Below are 16,721 nucleotides of genomic sequence, written 5' to 3'. Positions count from 1 at the left end.
AAAGGACAGAGGTTGTAGCGGTTGCGGGTTATCCTGGGTTCCAAAAATAAAGGTCATATACATATATGCTCATTTGCTGTGCAATATTAAATATAGTCCAGAGTGATTCACACTTTTCTTTTTACCTTCATTATAGTCATTGCCAACTTCTCTCATTTTGGCAAAGAGTTTTGACTGCCCCTTGACAATTTCCTCGCTGCTTCAATTTATTTATAAGTTACTAATGCTATTTTTGAGTTGAGAAATACTTTTCATGTGGCTTTCAAATCTGTTTTTTTCTTCAACGGTAAAATTAGTGAATGCTCTAATTGAGTTTTGCCTGAAAATATGTTTGACGAGCTACTTTAGTGTCATGTTATTAAGTCTGTTAATTCTAAGTATTAATAGTGCCTCATATATACATGTGAATACAGATGACCTGCTGCAAAATTTTGATGAATGGTTGACCCAAGCATGTATCATGTTGCCTTACTTTTTTGTGAAATTTGAGGGTCTTGTTCATGGTTAAATCTAAGCTCTTGAAGTAACTCTTTTTATCTTACAATTTTAGTGAGCCAACTAAAGGGTTTAAAATTTTGTCTTTTTCTTGAATTTATAGCTCACTCATCCATTGCTGCAAACTATGTACTGTTTCACTTAAACAAATTCAAGCTAAAGTTGGTAATAGTGGTATAAATATATCATTGAACTACCTAACTTTGTGAGTACTGATCTCCTTGTCTTTTTTGATCATCCAAGGAAACATATTTTCTCTTTTCATCTTCTGTACTTTGAATATATTGTATATTTTTTCAGATATCAAGTTGATATTGACATTCATCAACTCAAAGGCAGAATCTCCAGGTACATTAAGACGTTAAAACTTTCTTTGAAATTTTGCAATTTTTATAATTTTCATTATAAAAAGGGCAAAGAGGTTGATTCTGTTGAAATGATCTTTTAGATATTTACTCATGTGAATATTTGTGTTTATGGCCGAGTGAATAGTGTTGGCGCTTAGAGAGTGAAAAATTATTGTGTCCTTTTTAGATATTTATTCCTTGTTGTACTTGAGCCAAGTTTTTCTGAAAACAACCTCTCTACGTCTATGGGATAGGGGTTAAGGTTTGCGTACACCTACTCTTCCCAAACTTCAATTGTGAGTGTACTGATTATGTTGTTGTTGTGTTTGACTGAAGTTGTTAGATAGTTGTCGACCTACCCACCTCTCTGTTTTTGTTGTTCATATCTAGACCGGTAAAAACTTACTCGCACCCGGTGTATACACCAAACTAATGTTCTTTACCATAGTTATATAATTAAATTAAGTAAAATATATGTTAATTAATCATGGTTAAGTAACATGAACTTTAAATTCAAATACATAGCATACATGTATTGGCTTAGTGTATACACCGGGTGCGTGTAAGTTTTAACCTATCTAGACATGTGCTTGTTTCACTTTGTTTCTTTGTTAGTTGTTATGTTGTATTTATAACTTTTTAAATCAAAATGTCATTATATATATATATATATATATATATATATATATATATCTTTTTCTTGTAGGACAAATATGTGCAAATAGAATAGCAGGAGCTTTAGTGTACTGCCTTTTAAATATGTGCAAATCAACACATCAGTTAATGTGGTACAATAATGTTCAAGTTGAAGGAAGTTTTTTTCAAGTTATAGAATAGCAAATTATGATTTATTGTATTGGATATGATACAATATCTTAATTCAATTTGTAAGTAAAGTTATACCATTAGGAATCACATATTGAAATTATATATTTTTTTATATGAAATTGTGTATTCGTCTTTGCATGTATATGATATGTTAATTTCTTTGCATTAACATTGTGTATACTTAAATTTGAGTTTATGAGAGTTCATTGAGTTATTTAACAGGAAGCAGAATTTAGCAATTAACAACTTAAAATGTTGCTAAATGTAAAAGTAACTAACAAACCAACAAATTAATGGCAACAATAATATTGTTGACAAAAAAAAATTTCCAACAATTAATTTTGTTGCCAAATGGTTTATATCAACACAACTACACGATTTTTTACCAACAAAATATAATTTATTGCAACAATATTTTTTGTTGCAATTAAATTAGCTATTAGCAACGATTCTTTTATTTTGTTGCAAAACTTTTCACCACGGCTGTAATTGCCACAACATGCAACAACTTTTTTATTGTTGCCAATTCTATTTTTTCCAACAATATCCCACATATGGCAACAGAAAATTTTGTTGGCAAACACCACCTTTCTTGTAGTGTGATGTTAATATTTACTTTTGTATTGTATTTCCGTCATAGAACATGGTTTGTAATATTGTGTTTGAGCATTCATTTCACTTCATTATACTATCTTACATCATCGTATATTGACTGAGAGGTCTAGGTATTATGAGATTGGGGTATGACTGTGGCTTGGTCAGGGGAGATTATTGTGTATCACCCCCTTGGTAGCATGAGATATACTCTTATATATGCACACTCTCATTATTTCTATCCCGCAGTATTGGTTAATGATAATTGACTAAGCCCGTTATCTCGTATTTGTGAGTCTTTTTCATAAATGACTTTCCTTATTGTTAAATATACATGAATAACGTTGACTCATCTCGATCAATGTGCCAATCCTGTGTTAATATGTCTATTGACTGCTGTGTTGGGTTATCCGAGTGAGGATAAAGCGATGGATATACTGGATTTTAGATTGTTGGAAAACCTTGGGTAGTTGGGTTGGTGGTTATTGCCATCTCTTCGAATTAGGGTCGGTTATTGAAGATGCTTGTTGAGTACATGTGGTTTCATACTCACCCTTGCTACTCTTTCATTTTTTTAATTTTCTGCACCCCGTGCAGGCTCGAACTGAGTAGCAACTTGTAGAATGTATCCTTCCAGCATTGACATTGTGGAGATTGAGTTAGTGCTAGTGGACTCCAAGCTTACCCAGATCTCTCTTTATTATCTTATGCTTACTTGCATTTAAGATACTTTAGCTACTGTTATCATTATATTTTTTGGATGTTTTTACTGATGACAACCACACCTGGGATGTATTTTTGAGACTTGTGTCTCGTATATATATTTGGGTTTATTCTCCCTTTGTTCGATTCTATATTTCTATATTTATGATTTTTTGTTAGGTTACGCTTATTTGTCTGGAAGGTTTGACAAGTGCCGTCACATGCCTAATTTGGGTGGTGACAAATTGCTATCAGAGCCTTAGGTTCATTAGTCTTGTAAGTACAAGTCGAGTCTAGTAGAGTCATGTGGATTGGTGTGGAGATGTCTATTATCTATACCTGAGAGCCTACATGACTTTAGGAGATTTTTGTTCCTTCATTTTCTTTGGGCATTTGGAGTTTTATATAACTTAAAAACTTTTTGTTCACTCTTTCACAGATGGTGCACGTTATTTCGTAGCTAGAGAAGAGCCTGTGCCTTTGGTGAGCGAAAGAAGCAGGGTTAGAGGTAAAGGTCAGAACTAGATGTCTAGACCAGTTAGAGGTCAGGTTAGAGTTGCCTTTTTAGGTTCTAATGTTTCTAATGGTGGTAAGTTTTAGAGGGGCTGAGGCTAGTGCAGACACTACATGTGACTATACCTATGATTGAGGATTATTTAGTTTGACTGTTGGGTTTCCTTCAGAGGGTGGCTCCTATTTTGGTTCGATATGATACTTTAGGGCTTCAGACTCCAGATGCACATGTGACTACTACCGATTCTCCTAATGTTTATAAGGTATTTTGGGATTGCTCCATATTCAGTGACTTTACCCTTCATATTCATGGAAGAACGGAGTAGATATATAGGGTTCATGAGGATAGTTCTCCTTATTTCGATGTAGATTCTAGTTTTGGTGCTTATATGTTCTTTGTTGGTTGTCACAAGTGATTGCACAAGTTAGGTTTGATGGATTCTAATGGAGTGGATTCTAGGTTTGATGCTTATATGTTCTTCGTTGGTTGCCATAAGAGGTTGCATAAGTTGGGTTTGGTGGATTCTAATGGAGTAGACTTCACTTTATTTCAATTCTTTGGGCCAGCTAGACAATGGTGAAGGACCTTTATAGAGGGTAGACCAACTGGATCACCTCCTCTATCATGGGATCAGTTTGCTCAAGCGTTTTTGTAAGAGTTTGTAGAGATATGAGAGGATTTTGGGACAGAGGGCCTAAGAATTTGATGATCACAGTGATATGCATATTAGAGGTTAGGATCTTCGAGGTTATGCTTAGAAAGGACTAGATCAGGGTGGTCTTTCAGGATTAGTTCAGCAGGTTTTGACTTCTTTGATTTGCTTTTGGTGTGGATACCTCAGTCATTATAAAAGGGATTTTCCATAGCTGAAACAGAGAGATGCTTCATCAGTTGCTTCGAGAGATAGCAGGTTTTAGTATCAGGTTCCACATGATGACCATGAGGTATGGTTTCTGGTATAATAGCCACATGTATGATTTTAGTATGCCGCTGATTTGTCTTGGTTTTATTTGATTATAGGTCTATAGTCGTATGTGTTTATTTTTTTAACCTTGAGTCTTGATATGATTCATGGTCGCTTGTTGGTTCTACTAATATTACTGCCCCATAGGTGCATCCTTAGTGGGGAATCGAGTGTACTGATCTTATGTCGTGACTCACTTTAAGTGCATAGTGGGATTAGGCTTGATTTTTTAATTTTTGTGTATTTGGGCGTGATCTCTTTAATGATCATGTTGTAGACTAGTGGTGCATCAATGGTGGGTTTTGGCATATTTAGATTGTAAAAGGTGATCTAGTGGCTCTTTAGAGAGTCGTGGATCACTTGTGATTGAGGAGGTGCTTTAATTATTTGTATGGCAAGTTTGTGAATTAAGAATGTTACATCTGGAAGGCTTGTGTAGAATTCCCTACAAGTGCCATTAATAGTGTGTGTGTATGAGTTGATTGCTGTAGGAGGATCATTTTGAAGTATTTGTGCTTTGGGTTAATTCCGTATTGACAATATTGACTTTGTGAGATGATGACTGGTGCTTTCTAGATTGTGCAAGAAGACGTTGTGGTGGATCAACTTTGGTACAACCATCTTGGAATGATCGCCTTTAAAAGATTTGAGTTGGATAAGGGAAGGTTTTTCAGGGTTCATGCTTCGTATCATGATTTGATTTGATGGTAGTGACATTCCTTGGTTAGTTTTGAAGGATTTCGTCTTTTGAGGTATTCTTGATTTTCTTCGGAAAGAGTTTCAAATGGAAAAAAACAAACTTGTAGCAAATGTTACTTCTATAGCTAAGTGGCCTAATGGGATATTTTTGCTCATGAGTTTGACTTGGAGTATGTGTTACTATTCTATATTTCTTGTGTTGAAAAAATACTGAATGGAAAATTAAGTTCAGGAAAGGTTAAGGAACTTATTCATAAGGATTTTGATATTTAGAGTTAAGCTATGGGTTTGAGTTTGAAATTTGACGTCCTGAAAACATGGTTCATCAGTAGCTTGTGCAGAGTTAGTTGTGATTATTTTGAGTTTGATCCGTGAATTAGGCATCCGTCAGTGAGATTTAGTGATCGGTGCACTTCCTCTATTGGTTGGTTATTTCTGTTATGATGGGTTGCGTACGTGTGCGGGGTTGGAAAAACTCCTCGTTCTATCATATTATAAAGGACTTTAGGTTGTCCGATGGCTTTTGTGTATTGAGGACTACACGTGTTTTGTGATGAGTTTTTTTGAGTATTCGGTGTCATCTGGAGCTTTCATGCATATGTTCTATGAAGTGTTAGGGTGATTCTCATTTACCTCAAGGGTTAAGTTGTAGGTTTTGACTATTGGGTGGTGATCTTATGTGCTGAGTGCCACTTTTGAGGTTTTGTGTCGCTTTGGTACTAGTTTTTAGCCTACTAGTTTTAGCCTATGGCTATGGTGTGGTTTGGTTTGATAGTGATAGTATCGGTCCTAGGTAGGTGGATTCAGCATTTTAGGATGAAGGGACGGGGGGAGGGGGGTTAGTGATGTTATTTATACGCTCCATGGCTTTTAGTGTGTCTGAGGGTATTTTTGGGTCTTGTGGCTGTAGCTAGTGTCTTGTGGTGCCTTGGTCAAGGCTTAGGTTTTTCAGGATGTTCAAAACTTCTGTTGTGTTTGACCTAGATTTTGGGTATAACGGAAGTTTGAAAATCTAGAAATTTGACTTCATTGAGAATATGGCCTTAGATGCTAGTGTTGTAACTTGGGGAGCCTTTGTGTGATATATTTTTGGTTCTATGGTAAGAGCGTTAGTTCTATGATTTTGACTCCGCATTGGAGATCTTGCTTGATGTCTCTCGAGGATTTTTTCTATGCTACACCTATTTTTGGCATTTGCTTGCTTGTACATTTGAGAATGAATGTAAATTTTAGTGGTGGATATTGTAATGACCCTTATATTAAAATATAGAAATATTTGTGTTTTAATCATTTTACCCCTCCCCGTGGTTGCTTTATTTCATTTACGAGTTATGGGGATGGTTTGCACATTTCCTGATGTGTCCAAATGTGTTTAAAATGAATTTGTGGTTTTGAACACCCTTAAAAGGGGCTTGTTTGACTTTGATGAACACCCTTAAAAGGGGCTTGTTTGACTTTGATAAACATTTGGTGATCCAAGCCTTGGATGACGATTTTGCTAGTTCCACTAGCTCTAGAATGTTGATTTCGAATTATTAGCATGGTTGGTTTGGATCTTGAACCCTTATTTTTTTATTTTGATCCTCTGTTCGGAAAATAGTTAAATTTGGCCATAAAGGGGGTCCCAAAGGTTAATTTGTTGAAAATGATCTTTTTTCAAAAAATACGATGTTGCCATTGAGTCCGGAATGTCCAGTTTAGCCTAGTAGCATAGTTCAAGGCATTCTCGGGATTCTGAACGATTCTTGAGGGTCCGATCGAAAACTTGACAACATTTCAAGTTTGCTAGTGCCGGACATCAACTGGTGTAGCCGCTTAAGCGATCATTTGGTTGCTAAAGCGGGGTCACTTATGTGAACAATGAGTTGTTTTAGCAGTCAGTTGAGGTGTCCCTTTAATCCCTTAAGTGGAGGCCTCATCACTTATGTAGTGGTCGCTTAAGCGATATTCAATTGCTTAAGTGAAGTCCGACCACTTTTTTCCTGGTCTCTTAAGCGACGATCTAGCCGTTTAACCGACCAACGCTAAAAATTAGTATATAAACCAATTTCTTATTTTCATTTTTGAACCTTAAGCTTCAGTTTTTGGCGATTTTAAGGGATTTTTCATTAATCTTTCTTTGGTAAGCTCCAAACTTGTGTTTTCACTATTTCCTATTAATTATATCTTCGAAATCTCCTTTAAACCTTGGTTTTAAAATGAAAATTTGAAAATTTTGTCGTTAAAACTTTAAAATGGGTTTTCTTCGATTTAGACCTAGTTTTTAACTCGTTTTCACGTAGTTTTTTTTTTTTAACTATAGACTCCTATAACCTTGGGGAATGTGTTTCTAAAGGCAAATTTTGATTTTACCCCTTTCATTATTGAACTCATTTTTCAAATCCATTTTGGACCCATCTTAAATAGGATCAATATGGGCACCATTAACTTTCTTTTGACTTGTAGATAGCATATTTGATTAGATTGGACACATTTGGTGTTGATTCGAGATAGTTGAGCTTCCACTTGAGGTTTTGGACTACGCTTGGGTTTGCGAATTTTCATTAAGACAAGCTGAGGTGTACTTTAACTTTTTCCAAAGTTTTTATATGTTGTATTGCTTGTTTGTTTGTATGTTGTGGTTCGTTTAGGATTGGGGGTCCCGCTTAGGTGAAATGACGAGGATCTCCACGAGTACTGTAGTCGTTGATGGATTATAATTAGATTATTGTCTTGATTAGTTAGTATTACTATGTCTAATTATCCTTAGGGGTCGTTTGGTTGGAAAATAAGTTATGATGAGATTAGTTATATTGAGATTAGTTGTCCCGTAATTAGTTATCCTGATATTATTTTTTAGTGATTGTTTGATTTGTGTTACTAAAAATGATATGCTTTCAAAGAATAGATAGTGTGTTTACAAAAATATCTTTCACCTTATTTAGCTTAATATTTCATGTTAAATTACTTATTTTGTCCTAAATTCTATAAAATGTTGATAATTCTATTTTTTTTTTAAAGAAATCATCATAAAAAAATGTGAAAATGAATTACCCTCATTTTACATTATTTAGTATCAACAATATTTAGAAAGTTGAATTGTATTTTTTTTTTTTAAAATTAAATTTTCAAATTTTTTTAACTACAGAACAACAACAACAACAGTAACAACAACAAACCTAGTGTATTCCCACAAAGTGGAGTCTGGGGAGGGTAAGATGTACGCAGACCATACCGCTACCTCCGAAGAAGTAAAGAGGCTGTTTCCGATAATTTTTTTTAACTATATATACAAAAAAAATATTTTATTTAATAATTAAATACATACTAAGTTAGAATGGTAATGTCAAAATACTTTAAGTACTTGTCCAAGATAAATTTGTTAGGAAAAATCAAAATTTGAAGTAAAATTTTAATAGCCACAAAATAGAAAGACAATAAACCCTTGAATCAATTTTTAATTTGATTGTATAAATAATTTTTATGGTGTCACTATTATTTTTTCATGACTCGTCACTTTTGTAGCTTTTAATAATCCCATATAATTGTTCAAATTTACCAAAATGGATGAAAATTTATAGAGTAATTAAAATTTAAATTAGGGATAAAATTGACAAAAACATTTGATGTGAGGACTATTTATGACTTTATCCCAAGGTAAATTATGATGGGATTATTTATACCATGCCTTGGGTGGGATAACTTATTCCGGTACTATTTGTTAATCTCAAAATAAGTTATCCCGAATTTGATAACCAAACATGGTACCAAAAATTTTATTCCGGAATTATTTAATTTAGTACCTTACACCTAACGATCACTTAGAGTAGAATGCAGATAGATATCATTGTGATACTCGAATAATTGATATTGACTGCCTATTTTAGAGTTTGAATCTTGTTGGTGGACATTAATGTGACTATTGTGGTTTAGTGCCTTGTTAAGGGGTAATTATGTTATTATCTCCATTATTGATCGAATGATTGAGGTTTTAGAGGATACATAAAGTATGAATAGACTTGTAATAATTGAGGCTTAATGAATGGACTAAGTTAGGTTTGGGTAGTCTGCGATTTATTGTTATCGTGATTGTTGATTATTTTGTATTATCCGTGTGGGGCTTGTGTGAACTTCATTATCTATTTGAGTACTTATTTATGATTGTGTGCTCGAATGGGGGTTTGACTTGATTTTTTGGTCATATTTTGTACCTTAATGCCTTTTTTATCATTGTATCATTCGATTGGAGGCTTGACTTGACATTATAAACCTTACCTGAGCATTAAATAAAATATCCATTATAGAGATGCCCGAGAGAGGGGCTGGAAATGATAACATTGATGACGACATGACTGTTTATTCTGGTGGTGCCAAGTGAAAATTGATATCATGAATTATAGATACACTGAGTTGATTCTGAGCTCACTTAGACAAGAATTGAATGGATTTTGATCTTCATACTGATTGGTGCTGTGCATTACATCCTCATATCACACATGCATATTCATGATACATTGATACCATTGGAACATTTTGATTTTTGTAAGAAAATAAGACACTTTATATAATGTATATGCCGAGAGATGTGTCGATAAGGTTGATTTGAGACATGAGATTGAAATTTTATGAGTATATAGATTGCAAACCCCTTATGGGCCCTACTTTAAAGCTGCGAGCTTGGTGGGTCTATACCGAAAGTTATGAGAACTTTTAAGCCTTTATCATCATCACTCCATTGCATCATTTTCATTGCATTACCTTCCTTCGTTTGGTTGATATGGTGTTATTATTTACTTTTGTATTGTACTGCCATCATAGAACCTTGTTTATGATATTGTGTTTGAGAATTCATTTCACTTCATTACATTATCTTACATCATCCTATATTGACTGAGGGTTGAGGTATTATGAGATGTCGGGTATGACCGTGTCTTGGTCTGGAAAGATTGTTGTGTATCACCCCCTTGGTAGCATGAGATACACTCTTATATATGCACATTCTCCTTGTTTCTATCCCGTAGTATTGGTTAATGATAATTGACTAAGTCTATTATGTCGTATTTGCGAGTCTTCTTCATAAATGACTTTTCTTGTTGTTTAATATATACGAATAAAGTTGACTCATCTCGATCAATGTGCTAACCCTGTGTTGATACGTCTATTGACTTCTGTGTTGGGTTACCTGGGTTAGGATAAAGTAATGTATCTACTAGATTTTAGATTGTTGGGAAGCATTGGATATTTGGGGTTGTGGTTATCGCCATCGCTTTGGATTAAGGTCGGTTATCGACAATACTTGCTAAATACATATGGTTTTATACTCACCCTTGTTCTTTTTTTCCTTTTCTTATTTTCCGCACCCGGTGCAAGTATCGAACTGAGTAACAACTTGTAAAATGTTTTCTAGCATTGATGTTGTGGAGATTGAGGTAGTGCTGGCTAGCTCCAAGCTTGCCTGAATCTCTCTTTATTTATCTTATGCTTACCCACATTTAAGATACTTTAGCTATTTTTATCATTCTATTTTAGAGGCTTATACTAATGACAACCAGACCTGATTATGTATTTTTGTGACTTATGTCTCGTTTGTGTGTATATATATATAATTATGAATTGATGTATATATTATATATATAATTGTGAATTTGGGTTGGGTTAAACTTGTCCAAAGGGTTTGACAAGTGCCATTGGGTGCCTAATTTAGGTCGTGACAATTCTATTGAGTCTGAAATGTCACTTTGTTTCTAGTTGCATAATTAAATTGTGTACATAAGGTTCCAAACAAACTCTAAGGGTCCTTCAAATGAAATTTCTATTCTTTTTGGTTGTTAGTGCACGATCATATTTGCCTTTGCATTTGTGATGAGCAATCAACTCCTTTATCATGACCACATTGGGGTGGATCACGATCTTGATGGAGGGATTTTGGTCGGGTCCAGGTAGTGCTTTGCAAATGTGAACAAGACATCATAATAGCCATGGACTCGGGTTGAAAGTATCAAGACCGCGAATAACGTTCCACAATCGCGATGAACAAATTTCCTAGGCAGATTTTAAAATCTCATTTTCGACTCAAAAACCTATATTTAGAAGCTTGAGAACTCAATTTGGAAGATTGAAAAACTATTTTTCAGCAATTCTTTCTTGGATAAGATTCTTACATTACTTTTTATAACGACCCATTCTGTCGTTATAGTATTTTTTAGAGTGTAAGTATCTAGTTTCCTAGCATGAGAGTTAATAAAATTTCAAGGTAGGGTGATTTTAACTAAAATCTGGGGTTGCATGTCATATTGGTGATATGAGATTAAAGGTATAGAGTATGGTGATGCTGTGTTCCGAATGGATGGAGGAGTGTTATAGGATCCTGTAGAAAGTTTTAGGATGCTAAACAAATTCATGAATTGCGGTTATAAAAGTTACCGCGTTGGTATAAATATATGATATTTTAAATTAAGGCTTATGTTGTAAAATGGGGGTAACTTCAACTTTCTCTTGAGTTTCTGTTTAGGGAGTGTTGAAGTGGTGTCATGATCCAGATAAATCATGATTGGAAAACCACTTTAACTCTATAGTGGGAGGACCATCTAACCTAACCCATGCCAACTAAGTCAAATCCTTTACAAGTTACTTTCATCAATTTCCTATTTATGAAGTCACTAAACGCAATAACAATCAACGAAAATAAAATCTAAACTTAATCACATATTACAACTAAAGAGTAGATAATGGTTTCTTGGATTATCTCTGTACCTCTCTTTGTGAAGATGGAACTAAGGCAGGTGCCTTTGTAAGTGAGGACTGGGAAAATGTGAGGACAATTGTAAAATTTTTGAAAACGTTTTATGATCTTACTTTGAAAGTTTCTGGTTCAAAATATGTAACTACAATTTTTCCGAGCTTGATCTAATTTTGAAAGAGATGATAGAAAATGAAGATTCTAATTTGAAAAAAAATGGCATCAAATATGAGGGAAAAGTTTAGAAAGTATTGGGGTTGTAACGACCCAAGAACCTATCCCGAGATGTCACACGGTGCTTAAGGCCACACGTGGCCTCGAGCTAACCCTCTAAGCCTGTCATCACTTTCAAAACTCACTATAACACTAATCATTTTAAAATAGGGAAGAATAATTATGTCATGAGCATACTATGATACGAAGAAATACTATCCTGTACAAATAAAATACTGAAAGTTTTGTACATACTGGTACTCTAGTCTGACAAAGCCTCTACTACAAAAGACTGAGGAGCCATTGGGACAGAGCCCCAACTGACTCGCCTGAACTGAAAAGAAACAACCATCTACTATCAAGGAAAAAATCAGGGACATAGGTCCTCGAACCATGAGGACTCACCAACTGTAAGAATGTAGATGGAGGTACTCAAAGATCACTGTCGCTGCCGAGACTGAGCACCTGAACCTACATCACGAGAAAATTTAGAACATAGAAGAGTATGGGAATCAATACTTTGGATTGTACTGAGTATGTGGGGGTGTATGCAACACTTTTAACAATATCATAAATGTAAAATAAAGTCATGCATGCTGATAATAATGACTCTCTTCGCTTGAATTTCCTGAAACATAATTTCCATAAATCATTGATAATAACACATGCTTCACAAATCTCATAAATCATTGGACTCAACTCAAACTCTTTAACTCATGACTTAGAGTGACTCGGTAACTCAAGAAACTTAGACTATTATGGACTTGAGAGTTTCTTATAACTGACATAAACCATGTGAGACGGATGGAGTCCAACGTTTTGCCCTTTTAAGGAAGGAACCCCACATTGGCAGGAACGTTATACTCTTGCCAGGGAGTATAACCTCAAAACTCATCTCTGTGATCACAAACTCTGCTCTTTGGCCCTTAAATCTCAATCCTACGGTGGCACGTAGTTTTGGGGAAGTAAGATGTGCTGAATCCACACTTCTCACTTGGTGATAAATACTCCTCCCAGACTCAGCTCAGAACGCGTTAGGAAATCCACCTTAATCAATTCAAGGGTCTATCATGAAGACCAAATCATAAATATATCTCATCTGTAAATCATATATAACTTGTGGATTCCTAACTCGACTCAAACTCAAACAGTCTTTCTCAACAGTAAGTACACTTGCTTATCAAATCATATCAAGTATCAAAAGTTTCAAGAAAACATCATCGGACTCATTCTTGACCCTCAAGCTCAATATCGATATATATTCAATACTCAATCTTCTCATGGAAAAGCATAACTCATGACACTTATCTTAAATCACTTAGAAATCATCATTACATAATAACAAAATACAATTCATGGCATAAATTCTCAATTGAGAAATATAATGGTAAAATAATCATAAATATCAAACTTAATCAACTCAAATCTCATAAATCATAAATAAATAAATTTGGGTGTAAACCCACTTGCAAGAATCATGAAATTCCAATAGTAAAAATCAATTCTTTGGGCACAAGAATGAAAGGATATTCTTGTTCAAGCCCCACATACCTTGATTAATATCCGGGATGAATAAACTTGCTATAGACTTCTTTTCCCACTTCTTGAGTTAGAGATCTTAATGTTCTTGACTTGGAAGTTTTAAATGTTGAACTAATTTGTGAAAACCATGGCTTGATGTTGAAATATTTAGACAAGAATTGGATTGAATTTTGGAGAGAAACCCTAGAATTTTAGAGAAAATGGAAGAGGAAATAAGGATTTTCTCCCTCACTTGTATATATATAAAGGGTAGGGACGGGTGGAAAAGACCAAAATACCCTTGAGAAAATTCTAGAACTGGAGCCCGATTTTTGGCCCTGGCGCGATTTGCCAGGATCGCGGTCCTTCACTGGAATTGGACAATTGGGAAACTGCTCAGTGGCGCGACGCGGTGAAGTCACATTTGCCACCTTGGTTGTGACCTGAAAGGGCACTACAACGCGGTGGAATTGCTTTGGTGCACTGGAATTTGACAATCCTAAAATTGAGCTTTAGCGTGACGCGTCAATATCATGGAGGCTCACAGGTAAATGACAATTGTCATTTTGGCTGGCTCTGCGACGCGCTAAAGTGCCAGGTGGCACACTGTCTCAATAAAATGGTGTCGGATTTAGGTGAATTTGGTATCGATGGAAAGGTTATTCAATTCTTTACATGGAAAAAGTAGATATTATAAAAATACAACATGGAATAAACATTAATCACTTTGAAAGTCATCCATATTCACTCAAAAAACGGATTTAGGCTTAAGAAACTATCGGGGTATTACAGGGGTACTCCAGAGAAAATGAACAAAATGATCTTTATTTCATCTGTGTTGGATCCCCGCAACAAACTTGAATATGTTCCTTTTACAATTGTGGACATATTTGGAAAAGAAATTGGGGACAAGTTGTCTGATTCAGTGGAGTCATATATGAAAGCCTTGTTTGAGCATTATGTTAAGAAATAAAAAAACTCTTCATCATCATCATCTTCTTCTTATTTTGGGAATTCTTCATCTATAAGTGGTTATGAAAACTTTCAAAGAAGAGAAATAATGAGAACAAACAACAATTTGAGAAACATAAAGAAATTAGTGGAGGTTCAAGCAATAAATCTGAGTTGGGAAAATATCTTACTGAAGAAATTGAGCTAGATTCGGAACAATTTATATATTAGGTTGGTGGAAAGTTAATGAGCCTAGATTTTCCATTCTTACTGAGATGGCTCGTGATGTGTTAGCCATTCCCATTTCCAGTGTCGCATCTAAATGTGCATTTAGCACGGGAGGTCGGGTTATTGATCCCTTTAGGAGTTCATTAACTCCTAAACTAGTGCAATCTCTTATTTGTCTTCAATATTGGCTCAGAAGTGAATCTACTTCAATTAATATTGAGTAAGATCTAGAGTATCTTGAGAAACTTGAAGTTGGTAAGAATTTTATAATTTTGTATTCATTATATTAAAAAAAATTTCTTAGTTATATTGCACATCAACTAACAAGTGTCTTATATTTTTTCAGAAATGGCTTGTAGTGGCATTGATTCTAGCATTGTTGATTTGTAGTTGTCAATAAGCAAATGTGAATTGTAGGTAAGTTTGTTTTTGGGTTCTTCTTCTACTACTTTTACTATTTTCTTGATTTAATGAGTTATGGACTATAGTTTTTTTTCTCTCAGCTGTACACTTCTTAGGATGTGGATGATCTGTAATGTATTGTATTGTGTTTTGCTGATCTGTAGAAGTTTTATGAGTCATTTGATGAAGTGTTCGATGGGAAATATATTGTGTCTAAAGAGGAGTATTCAGGTGAATTTATGGCATTTTCTGTTTAACATGGTAGTCTATTGCATTTGGTTTATTTTACATTTGGGAAACTGTTAAGTAGTTTTTGGAATGTAAAACAAAGCTCATCCTGAGACACAGGCTCTGGTAGTACTTGCCTGTTTAGCCGGGGATTTTGTTCTCCAAGCATGGAGATAAAATCTAGCAAGACGCCTGGCTGGGGTGGGAACCTTGTTCATTAAACTTCCATGCTTAGCGACTACAGAATAAAGGGCAACCTCAATAGCTGGAGCTTCTTTCAGTTCTTCCTCAAGCATCTGAATTCTAGACTCTGATTCTGGTCTACTCTTCGACAAAACATTGGCAGGAACTCTTTTTTCAGTAGCTGAGCCTGAAGTAGTATTGGTAGTATTCTTTGGTTCTTTTTTTCTCCACAGTGTTCTTTGGTTCTTTTTTCTCCACGGTATTGTTTGGTGTTTTTTTTTCCTCCACTGCAGTACTTTCAGCAATACTACTAGTTTCAATGGGTGTATGTTCTTTCACTTCATTCTTAATAATCTCCGTGTTCCCCAAAAACATATTTGGAGTCGCAGCGTCTCTAATCTGAACAGACTTCATTGGCTTCAGTCAACCATGTGTAATCTGAACTCCAAGAGATTTTCGAATGGAACTCATTGTGACTTGTTTTTTTATACTTTTAGCTATTTTATTTTTTGAGAAGTCTCTTATGTCATCAAGGAGATGATTATCCTGTCCAAAATCATGTTCTGTTGTTTCATTCGGACTATTTTGACTGTCCATACCTTGCTCGTTACCATAGAGAACTTGATGCATATGTAACAAGTATACTGGAGTTTGTTAGTCCCATTGATCACATTGCTCATAGAGAACTTAATGCACATGCTACAACTACACTGGAATTTGACACGAACTCCTTGGTTCCATACATTCCCCAAAGACAAGGATTAATGGAATTCTTGGCACTTTTATTTGCTCTAATGTTTCAATGTCCTTGTTTTTGTAGGGTTGAATATGAGATCCATGATTTTTGCAGCTATATTTTTGTCGATATAGACTTCAACAATGTCTAGAACACTTCTGTGGCTGCTGATATTTCTTTCGCAAGATGGATCCACTTATCGCTATTGTTTTTTAGTACATTTTCCCTTTCTTTAGAAGAATGGTACTTTACAGTAACTTTAGTTGAATTGATGTAATATTTTGCACTCTAGGTTTACATATTCTCAATGACTTTCCTTCCGACGTTTTGTTTTAGTCAAAAGTAAGGTTCTCTTAATCTCTTTCAGTGTTGGTTGGTTTAATTTAGTGCTGCTTTTC

This window comes from Capsicum annuum, chromosome 9, assembly GCF_002878395.1.
Source record: "Capsicum annuum cultivar UCD-10X-F1 chromosome 9, UCD10Xv1.1, whole genome shotgun sequence".
Taxonomy (NCBI): Eukaryota; Viridiplantae; Streptophyta; class Magnoliopsida; order Solanales; family Solanaceae; genus Capsicum; species Capsicum annuum.
This window is presented reverse-complemented; position numbering follows the sequence as displayed.